We start from the raw sequence: 11,636 nt of genomic DNA on the forward strand, positions 1-11,636 counted from the left end.
GTAAGGACTTCAACTCTGGTGTGGGTGGTGGCTGAACAATGGGAGGAACCAGGGTAGGAGAAGAGGAAGGTTCCTCAGCCTGTACCTCATAAAGCAAGTCAGAAGTATATGTACTTCCTGCAACATGGTTAGTGCATTATGACTCTAAAAAATCAACATCAAGAGGTACAACACCCAAAAAATTAGAACCAGACTCAAATTCAAATTCACCATCGGCATAAAAATCAGATACAGGATCAAATTCAAACTCAGATTCAGATTCAACGCATAAGGAGTGAGAAGTATGCAGATCAGATAAAAATGGATGTTTCCTACCATGAAGAATAGAATCAAAATCAAAACATATAATAATCAACATTCTAATCAATTATCTCAGCATGAAAAACAGAATGATCCTCAGATGGATGTTTCATGGCATCAAGAATGTTAAAATAAACAACAATATCACCAAATTCCATAGACAATGTGCCAACATAAACATCTATCTTGGTTCGGGTTGTTTTCATAAATGGCCTGCCTAAAATAATTAGAACTAAACCATGGGAAAATCCCTCTTCCATATTAAGAACATAAAAATCAACAGGAAAAATAAGTTCACCAACCCGAACCAGCACATCCTCTATGAAACCTGCGGGGTAAGCAACACTTCTATTTGCCAAATGAATCACAACATTTGTAGATTGCAACGGTCCAAGAGATAAAGAATTGAAAATGGACAGAGGCATGACACTAACTGATGCTTCTAGATCTAGCATGGCATTCTCAAATTTACTGTTCCCAATAATGCAAGGTATACAGAAAGTACCTGGGTCCTTACATTTCTCAAGAATGTGAGGAACAGATTTACCTATCAATGCTGATACATTTCTGCCCATGCTAATCCTTTCATTGCCTTTGAGCTTCCTTTTGTGGGTGCACAACTCCTTTAGAAACTTGGCATATCTTGGAATTTTCTTGATGGCATCTAGAAGAGGTATGTTCACCTCTACTTTCCTGAAGGTCTCCAAGATCTCCTTTTCCACTTCTTCCATTTTTTGTTGGGAATTGCTCTATGTGGAAATGGAAGAAGGATAGGAGGCTGCAGAAGGCCCACCTGCATGAAAATTTTTGTTAGCTCCCTGATCAGGAAGCTTCCTCTTTTGTGCAACTTTCTCATCTTCTTTTTCAGGTTTAGAATGAAGCTTGACAGGTTCAGGTGCAGGTGCTGCTACTGGTGGAGGCACTTGAATTTGGTTGCCAGACCTCAAGGTGATGGCACTCATATTTTTCGAATGATGCACAGTCTGTGAAGGCAATTTGTCAGAATTTTGGGACTGAGCTTGGTTCAACTGAGTAGCCATCTGCCCCATCTGATTTGTCAGACTCTGAATGAAGGCTCTTGTCTCTTGCTGAAATTGCATATTTTGGATGGTCATTTGCCTCACTAACTCTTCTAAGGAAGGTTGAGGAGGATCCTCAGTAGCTTGTTGTCTTTGTTGTGACCACTGCTATTGTTGTTGTATTGGAGGAGGAACATATGGTTTGCTTGGACCAGCAACATTCTGGAAAGGAGGGACGGGCTATTGTTGTTGTAGAGGACTTGTCCATCTCAGATTTGGATGATTCATTCATCCTGGATTGTATCTGTTGCTTGAAAAGTCATAATTATTCTGTTGTTGTTGGTTTTGCTTCTGAGGAGGTTTATTATAAATGTTTTCTGCATAAGCTTCAGGCTCTTGCAACAGGTGCAGATTTCGGATTCATGGCAAGCTGAGTTACTAGGTTGACCAAGGCATTAAGTTTTCCCTCAAGCTTTTTATTTTCAGCAGATGAAGATGAATTCGTGGCCACCTCATGGAATCCTCTAAGGACAATAGCATCATTTCTTGCACTGAATTGTTGGGAGTTGGAAGCCATCTTCTCAATCAAATTCCTAGCTTCAGCAGGAGTCATATCACCAAGGGCTCCACCACTGGCAGCATCAATCATACTCCTCTCCATGTTGCTAAGTCTCTCATAGAAATATTGAAGAAGGAGTTGCTCAAAAATCTGGTGGTGAGGACAGCTTGCACACAATTTCTTGAACCTTTCCCAGTACTCACACAAGCTCTCTCCACTAAGTTGCCTGATGCCTGAAATGTCTTTTCTGATGGCAGTGGTCCTAGATGCAGGGAAGAATTTCTCCAAGAACACCCTCTTAAGGTCATCCCAGCTGGAGATGGATCTGGGAGCAAGGTAATACAACCAATCTTTTGCCACTCCCTCCAGAGAATGAGGAAAATCCTTTAGAAAGATATGATCTTCCTGGACATCAGGGGGCTTCATGGTGGAACAAACAATCTGGAACTCCTTAAGATGCTTATGAGGATCTTCACCTGCAAGACCATGAAACTTGGGCAGCAAATGTATTAGTCCAGTCTTGAGAACATGTGGAACACCCTCATCAGGATATTTAATGCACAAGCTTTCATAAGTGAAATTAGGTGCAGCCATCTCCCTAAGAGTCCTCTCACGAGGTGGAGGTTGAGATATGTTCTCAGTATGAAAATTAGTAGTCGAATGCTCAAAATGCACAAAATAATCAAGATGCACACTATGCCTAACTAATCTATGAAAGGTTCTATGTATTTCAGGATCAAAGGGTTGTAAATCACCTGGATTACCCCTAGTCATGCACTATATGCAGCAAATCATGTATCTCTCAACAAGCACCTAACAAGGGGGTAAAACTATAGTTATACTCAAAAGATATCCAAATGAGCTGAAATTTTGTGAGAAACACCCTAAAATCATGAAAAGATATCAAAAAAAATTTCAAAGAAAAATTCAAAGTTTAACTATGAAAACTGCCTAAGCAAAGTTTAGAAAAATAGGACAATAATACTTTAAAAATAAAAAAAAAAAAGGAAGTCTACTTCAAAATCTTATGGCTCTTACTCTTATCTAAAGAAAGACCAAGGTCAAGGCATATTAGAGGTGACACCTTCTAAGCCCAAAGATGATAAGGGGAAGACAATAGAAAAGCAACCCCTTAAGGCTAGTATGCAAGAGAAGACTAGCTCCATAAAGTGCTTTAAATGTCTTGGAAGAAGGCACATTACTTCTCAATGCCCCACTAAGAAAACCATGATTATGAGGGTCCAAGACATTTATAGTAGCCAAGATAAGGCTACTATTTCACCTTCCTCTAGAGAAAGTGAAGAAGCAAAAAGCGAAGAATCTAGTGAAGAAATCTACCCCCATGAAGAAGGACAACCTTTAATGGTTAAGGAGGAGTGTAAGGAGGTAAGTGTCTCCTCCAAGAGGTTAGCTAAAAAGGAAAGTCATTTTGAAATAAAGACAAATATTAAAGAAACTTCCCCTCTTAGACAACCTCCACATCTTCTCCTTTGTAAAAAGACACTTGTTAGCACTGCCACACCTCTTGGGCTTAAGGTTATTCCTCAAGTAAAGGAGTTATTGGATGAGGATTTGGTTCGTTAGAGCTTAAATCCTTGTGCTTTGTTGGTGCCCAAAATAGGTATTATTAGGCACCAAATCCCTAAAATAAGTGATATGATGAATGTGTTGAGTGTTGCAACCCTCTTTTGTAAAATCAGTCATGCACCCAACATCTTTATGATTCATGTACATAGGGACTCATTAGGTAGGTTTGTCGTATTTTTTTGTAGGAATAATCAACATGAAAATACATGAAAAGGTACACTTTATTGCATTACTTTCCTTAATTTTTTAAATAGTGGTCAAGGGGTTCCCACAGACCCTAAGAGAATAAAGGTCATTCCTGATTGGCCCACTCCACCAAGTATAAGGGAAATCAGGGGCTGCCATGACTTAACAAACTTTTACAAAAGGTTTGTCCCATATTTTTCTATACTTGTAGCACCACTCATTAAGTTGGTGAGGAACAATGTTCCCTCATGGGAAGATGTCCATGAAAGGGGTTTTCAGACCTTACCCTACACTAACATACCCAACACCACTAATACATATGTTTTTATTCTTTTTACAGGTGTCGAGGGAAGGAGTCCAGAATATGAAGAACCTCGGGATTTGAGGTCAAATCCTTTCCAAGGTGGAGGGGATGATGCAATCCTACCCCCCAATGGTATTGGATAGAAGACTCTAAGAGGATTAGGCTAGAGCTGCTAAAGAAGGCCTTGGGGTTCTCATGAATCCCAGGGTAGATTTCTGAGCCCATGGACCAAGGTTGGGTCCTCTCTTCTTCATAAATATTAGAATAGGTTTTTCCTTCTTTTGGGCCTTGTATTTTGGTCATTCTACTAGTATAGGGTTTTAGCCTTATATTTCAGGGCATTTTGAGTAGTCTTTGTAATAGGGACTTTTTTTATATTTTCATGTATTTTGGCATGGGGGAGAACTTAGCTATTATAGGGGGTGTGTGTAGCTAAGCTCTATCTTCTTTAGGAATCTTCTCAAGGAGGTGAGCTTAGTTATTAGAGGGGTGTGTGTAGCAAAGCTCTAGCTTCTCAAGGAAGTTTTCTCAAAGAAGCTTCTCAAGGAAGTTTTCTCAAAGAAGCTTCTCAAGGAAGTTTTCTCAAGAAAGCTTCTCAAGGAAGCTACCTAGTCTATAAATAGAAGCATGTGTAACACTTGTTGGAACTTTGATGAATGAGAGTCTTGTGAGACACAACTCAAAGTTCAACTTCTCTCCTTTTTTTTCTTCCTTCAATTTCGTGCTCCCCCCTCTCTCTTTCTCTCCCTCTTTCTTTTCCTCCATTGAAGCATCCTCTCCAAGCTTCTTATCCAAGGCTCATCTTGGTGGTGAAGCTCCTTCTTCCATGGCTTACTCCCTAGTGGATGGCGTCTCCTCTCACTTCTTCTCCTTTGTCTTCCGCTGCATCTCCATGGTGTAAAATCACCATTGAAGGACCTCATTGAAGCTCAAAGATCCAGCCTCCATAGAAGCTCCACAAGCAAGCTTCCATCACTGAGGACATGGAAAGGACGATGTTCGTCACCCTTTGGGGAATGTTCTGCTACAAGGTGATGTCCTTTTGGCTTAAGAACGCTGGGGCAACCTACCAACAGGCTATGGTAGCATTATTCCATGATATGATGCACAAAGAAATTGAAGTCTACGTGGATGACATGATTGCCAAGTCTAAACCCGAGGAGAAACATCTCATCAACTTGTGGAAGTTGTTCGAAAGACTACGTAAGTACCGACTAAGATTGAATCCTGCCAAGTGTACTTTTAGGGAGATTGCTCGGCTTTATCGTAAGCCAGAAAGGGATAGAGGTGGACCCCAACAAGGTGAAAGCCATCCTTGAGATGCCCGAGCCACACACTGAGAAACAAGTTCGAGGTTTCTTGGGACGCCTGAACTATATAGCGAGGTTCATATCACAACTAACTGCTACATGTGAGCCTCTCTTCAATCTTTTGCACAAGAATCAGTCCGTCCAATGGAACGACGACTGCCAAGTGGCGTTCGGAAGGATCAAGCGATGCCTTATGAATCCTCCGGTGCTTGTGCCACCCGTGCCCGGAAGACCCCTCATTCTATACATGACTGTGTTGGATGAGTCGATGGGATGTATGCTAGGGCAACATGACGAGTCTGGGAAGAAAGAAAGGGTCGTCTACTACTTAAGCAAGAAGTTCACAGCCTGTGAGATGAACTACTCTTTGCTTGAAAGGACATGTTGTGCCTTGGTGTGGGCAGCCCATCGTCTAAGGTAGTATATGCTGAGCTACACCACTTGGTTGGTATCCAAGATGGATCCAATCAAGTACATTTTCGAAAAGCCCGTTCTCAATGGATGGATCACTCGGTGGCAAGTTCTACTATCAGAGTTTAACATTGTTTATGTCACTCAAAAGGCGATAAAAGGAAGCGCCTTGGCAGATTACCTAGCTCAGCAACCCATCAATGACTACCAACCTATGCATCCAGAATTCCCGGATGAGGACATTATGAACTTGTTCTAGGATGAGGTGGACGATGAAGATAAAGACAAATGGATAGTTGATCGACAGCGCGTCCAACACACTAGGCCATGGAGTATGGGCGGTGTTACTTACCCCCGACAATCAATGCATCCCCTTCACGGCTAGATTGGGCTTTGACTGCACGAACAATATGGCCGAGTATGAGGCGTGCGCCCTTGGAATCCAAGCAGCAATCGACTTCAAGGTCAAGCTGCTCAAAGTGTATGGAGACTCAGCCTTGGTGATTCACCAATTGAAAGGAGAATGGGAGACTAGGTATCATAAGTTGATACCCTACCACGTCTACATCAAGAAGCTGACAGAGTTCTTCGATGACATATCCTTCCACCATATTCCTAGGGAGGAGAATCAAATGGCTGATGCGCTTGCCACTCTAGCATCCATGTTTCAGCTGACTCCGCACGGAGACTTATCGTACATCGAGTTCAAATGTTGTGGCAAGCCCGCACATTGCTGCTTGATAGAAGAGGAACAAGATGGTAAACCATGGTACTTCGACATTAAGCGATACGTCGAAGACAAGGAGTACCCACGGGAGGCTTCCGACAATGACAAGAGGATGTTGCAAAGGTTAGCAACTGATTTTTTTTTCTAAACGGAGGTATCCTGTACAAGAGAAACCATGATATTGGAACTGCTCCGATGTGTAGATGCCAGGGAAGCCGAGCAAATGCTCGTAGAGGTGCATGAGGGATCCTTTAGGACACACGCCATGGCCCGAAAGATTCTAAGGGCGGGGTATTACTAGCTCACCATGGAAAATGATTGTTGTACCCATGTGAGAAAATGCCACAAGTGTCAGACATTCATGGATAACGCTAATGCTCCGCCCATGCCATTGAACATATTGGCAGCACCATGTCCCTTCTCTATGTGGGGAATAGATGTGATTGGAGCTATAGAGCCCAAGGCTTCAAACGGACATCGCTTCATCTTGGTCACCATTGACTACTTCACCAAATGGGTTGAAGCAGCCTCATACGCCAGTGTAACAAGAAGCATGGTTGTTAGGTTCATCAAGAAAGAGATTATTTGCCGATACATGTTGCCTAGGAAGATTATCATTGACAATGCCACCAATTTGAACAACAAAATGATGAAAGAAATGTGTGAGGATTTCAAGATCCAACATCACAATTCCACGCCTTATAGACCCAAGATGAATGGGGCAGTTGAGGATGCAAACAAGAACATCAAGAAGATCATTCAGAAAATAACCGTGATTGGCACGAGATGCTCCATTTCATGTGCATGGTTATCGGACCTCGGTGCACACATCAACTGGGGCAACTCCGTTCTCCTTGGTATATGGGATGGAGGTCGTGTTGCTGTTTGAAGTAGAGGTCCCCTCTTTGAGAATTCTGGCTGAGTCAGGGTTGAAAGAGTCGAAGTGGGCCTAAGCATGCTTTGATCAACTAAACCTCATAGAAGGTAAGAGATTGGCCACCATGAGCCATGGACGGTTGTATCAAAGCTACGTGAAGAACACTTTCGACAAGAAGGTACGCCCATGCAAGTTCAACGAAAGGGATCTCGTCTTGAAGAAAGTATCCCAAGCCCAGAAAGATCATAGGGGAAAATGGGCTCCAAACTACGAAGGACATTTCGTTATGAAGAAAGCATTCTTGGAAGGAGCATTGGTGCTTGCCAGCATGGACGATGAAGAGTTGCCTTCACCCATGAATTCTGATATCGTCGAATGATATTATGCTTAAATACTTGGGGCTGCTTGAGGGTTCAATGCATGATTGTTCTCCAAAGACTCATTGGAATCTCCAAAGTCTTCCAATCCTTTGTAAACCATGATCGCAACATTAATAAACATTGGATTGATGATTTACATTTGAATTTCTTGTGTTGTGTCTTTCATTTCTTTAGAGTACACGCTCTCGATCTTGAATCTGGAACCATTTGGCTCCATCAAATGGGGTGCCATAAGCGTTTAAGTAAAATTGAACATAATAACATTTGTTTAATTGTTGCACTTAAACTTCCTAAGCATAAGCATGCATGCATTTGCATTTTGTCATCTTGTGGATCGACGGGTAAATAAAGATTAAGTTGAGTAGTGATCAATATCACCCCAAATTGAAACAAAGGTAAGTGAAAGGTGATATTGGTATTTTGTGGTTTGTTTCACATTTTACTGCATGATGCCATTTCCTTAATCAAAAGCTTAGGGGCAAGTACGAGCAAGTGCTAGGCCTAGTACCTTTAAAATTTCTGTTGTTTATTCATTCGTCTATTTTCTTAAGTTATATTTGAATATGCCTAGTTTATTTGAAATCCTAGGAATTGAGAAAATACACAAGCATAACAAGGGGATATTTAAATTTTTGCAAAGAAATTTTGCAAAAAGAAAAAAAGAAAAAAAAACCAGGTTTAGCTCGCTTGGGCGAGCATGTCTAGAACAGACTTTAAAACGGAAGGAGGGGTGAAGCTTTCTTCACCCCATTCCTTCCCCCCCCCCCCCCCCTCCACATTCAAAAAACCCAAGGGCAACGAGCAGTGCACAAAAACAGCAGCCTAGGTCACCATTTTTTGCATTCTAGTTTCCATTTGTTGCGTTTTGTGCTTCCTTACAAGTAAGTGCACTATCCTTTGATTCTTTCGTTCTCCATTGATGTATTTTGGTGCTCTAAATTGTCTATGTTTGGCAAATTTCGTGAAGCAATTCATGCTTGAATTCATGTTTAATTTGTTGAATTGGGGGGTTGTATGGAATGGCCATAGGCCTATGGTTTATTCTAAAATAATTAAGCATGTCATTGCCCTTATTCCCCACTTTTTCATGCCTAAATGTGCACCCATCAAGTGCTTGGTGAAATACCTCAATGGCATTTGCACATGATTTTGTGAAACTTAGCTTGTGGAATGAATTTATGCATGTGTGACTGCCATTTTTTTTAGTGTATGGACAATTTGTAGAATCTAGAATAAAGTGTCAAAAATAGGACTTAGGCCTAGGAACCCAAGCTTTTGGTTTTGAATGCAAGAATGCATGATAATGAGAGCATGTTGGTAAGGTTTCCCCTCTAGACCAGCACTTGGTTTGGGCTGCATCATGATGATTTCTTTGCACTTTGATGGTGTGAAAATGTTTTTCACCATGAACATGTAGAATAGGTAGGAAGAGGAAAATACCTTCCAAATAAAGCGTACATATGTTGAATAGGTAACCAAGGCTTTTCAAAATATGTATATATCATATATGTGAATATAGCACAAAAATGCTTCTCAAAATAGGAACATATGACATGAAATTGCCTTTCAAAAATGTGAATAGGTAGCATAAAAATTTCCTTTCAAATGAATGTATATATGCATGAGTATATAACATGAAATTGCTCTTCAAATGAATGTTCAAAAATGTGAATAGGTAGCATAAAAATTGCCTTTCAAGTGAATGTACATATATGTGAATAAAATGTGAACATACGACAAAAAATGTCATTCAAAATGGAATAGATAGGTAGCAAAAATGCCTTGCAAATATGTATGTATGGTTACATAGGTAGCAAAAATGCCTTGCAAATGTGTATGTATGACTAGGTAGGTAGCAAAAATGCCTTGCAAATATGTAAGTAAGATTAGGTAGGTAGCAAAAATGCCTTGCAAGTATGTATGTATGGTTAGATAGGTAGCAAAAATGCCTTGCAAATATGTATGCATGATTAGGTAGGTCGCAAAAATGCCTTGCAAATGTGTATGTATGATTGGGTAGGTAGCAAAAATGCCTTGCAAATATGTATGTATGATTAGGTAGGTAGCAAAAATGCCTTGCAAATATGTATGTATGGTTAGATGGGTAGCAAAATGCCTTGCAAATATGTGTGTATGTTAGATAGGTAGGCAAAGTGCCTTGCAAAATATGTATGTATGTTGGATAGTTTAGCATGTAGCATAAGAAAATTCTTTGCAAACGGAAGTAGGTGTATCTCATAAAATGTTTTTCACCAACCAAAAATGTGTGTGTGTGTGTGTGTGTGTGTGTGTGTGTGTGTATATATCCTAAAATAACCCACGCATCAATGTGTAAGTTCTTTCTCTAAATTCACATTGACATTTGCGTTTTGTTGGAAAGAAGTGTACGCCATTTTTGCTTGATTTGGCTTTTATTGTGATAAGTTGTTGTTGCTAGTAAACTAACTTTACAAATGTGTCCTCACAGGAGATGGCTCCAAAGAAACTCCCGGCCAAGAGGTCTAGGAAGGATGCCACTTGAGAGGGTTCTAGTGTGTCCCTGCAGGCAGAGATGGACTTTGATAGACACCGGTTCCAGAGTGCGGAACACCAGCAACGGTTTGAGGCCATCAAAGGCTGGTCATTCCTTAGAGAGAGGCGAGTCCAACTGAGGGACGAGGAGAATGTGGAGTTCCAAGAGGAGATAGCCCGGAGGCAATGGGCTCAGCTCGTATCACCCATGGCTAAGTTCGATCTTGAGATAGTCATGGAGTTTTATGCTAATGCCTAGCCTACAGAAGAAAGAGTCAGAGACATGCGCTCCTGGGTGAGGGGCCAATGGATTCCCTTTGATGGAGATGCCATCAATCAGTTTCTAGGGCATCCGCTGGTTTTGGAGGAAGGCCAGCATTGCGAGTTCTCCCAGAGGAGGAGTCAGGCCTCCAGCTTCGATGAGGAGGCTATCAGTCAGTTGCTATGCGTTCTGGGGTAGGACTTTGCCCGAAGCGTAGCGGGGAGACGGGTGCGGATCATGTGCACCAGCATGACCACCATCACGCAGATTTGGATGACGTTGCTACTTAGCAACATTCTCCCCAGTGACCATAACTCGGACCTCCCCCTACCGAAGTGTTAGTTGGTTTATGCCATCCTAACTCAGGTGAGTGTACATGTCGCCTAGCTGATCTCTAACGCTATTTACCAGTTTGCAAGGATTACGCCTCCAAGACACCCAGTGGACCCAGAGAAGTCCAACAAGGCCCTGGGGTTCTTTCCTCTCATCACAGGTCTTTATCAGTTCTATGGAGTGGCGGTCACCCCCACCAAGCTCATTCGGCCTCCTATTAATATGGCTTTCATGGAGAAGTACTGCGTGCCCAGGCAAGTGCAAGGTCAGGCACCCCAGCAGCCAGAGGAGGACCAGCAGCAGCCTGCTGCAGATGTGCCATTGTCGCCTCTAGAGGAGGTATCATCTCTGAGTCCATCTTCGATCACCTGCAGAGGATAGAACTCCAGATGCACGGGTACATGCATCATGTGACTAGCCAGCAGGCGGCTAATCACAGAGGACAGGTGTAGCTGAATGAGACATTCTACTGTTACAACATGCACCAGCAGAGTCAGGACCCCATTCCTTTCCCTTGGCCTACCCCGAGCAGTTTGAGGCCACAGTGGCCTAGCCTGGGGATGAGACCGATTTCGAGACGCGGGCAGGACCTGCAGGAGCTCCGGGGGACGACGGAGGAGCTCAGGAGGATGACGACATGGCTGACGCGTTGGACTTCTTCACTTGATAAGGCAGAGTTGCACGACTGAGATCGCCAAAAATTGTGATTTTGTCTTTATTTGATTTTATTGCTTTCAGTTGTTATTTCATTATGATAAAACTGAACCTGATTGCTTTCAGTTGGTATTTCATTATGATAAAACTAGACTTGATTTTATTGCTTTCAGTTGTTATTTCATTATGATAAAATTAGACTTGGTGTTATTGCTT

At 41.9% G+C, this 11,636-nt stretch overlaps 1 non-coding gene across 1 annotated transcript; it reads left to right on the forward strand.

Annotated features, from left to right (window-relative positions):
* Positions 1 to 2,026: 2,026 nt before the first annotated feature.
* LOC114394291 lies at positions 2,027 to 2,133 on the forward strand. Its single transcript, XR_003662697.1, has one exon. It is a non-coding gene; the product is annotated as a small nucleolar RNA R71 (small nucleolar RNA).
* Positions 2,134 to 11,636: the final 9,503 nt, after the last annotated feature.

This window comes from Glycine soja, chromosome 17, assembly GCF_004193775.1.
Source record: "Glycine soja cultivar W05 chromosome 17, ASM419377v2, whole genome shotgun sequence".
In the NCBI taxonomy this organism is placed as follows: Eukaryota; Viridiplantae; Streptophyta; class Magnoliopsida; order Fabales; family Fabaceae; genus Glycine; species Glycine soja.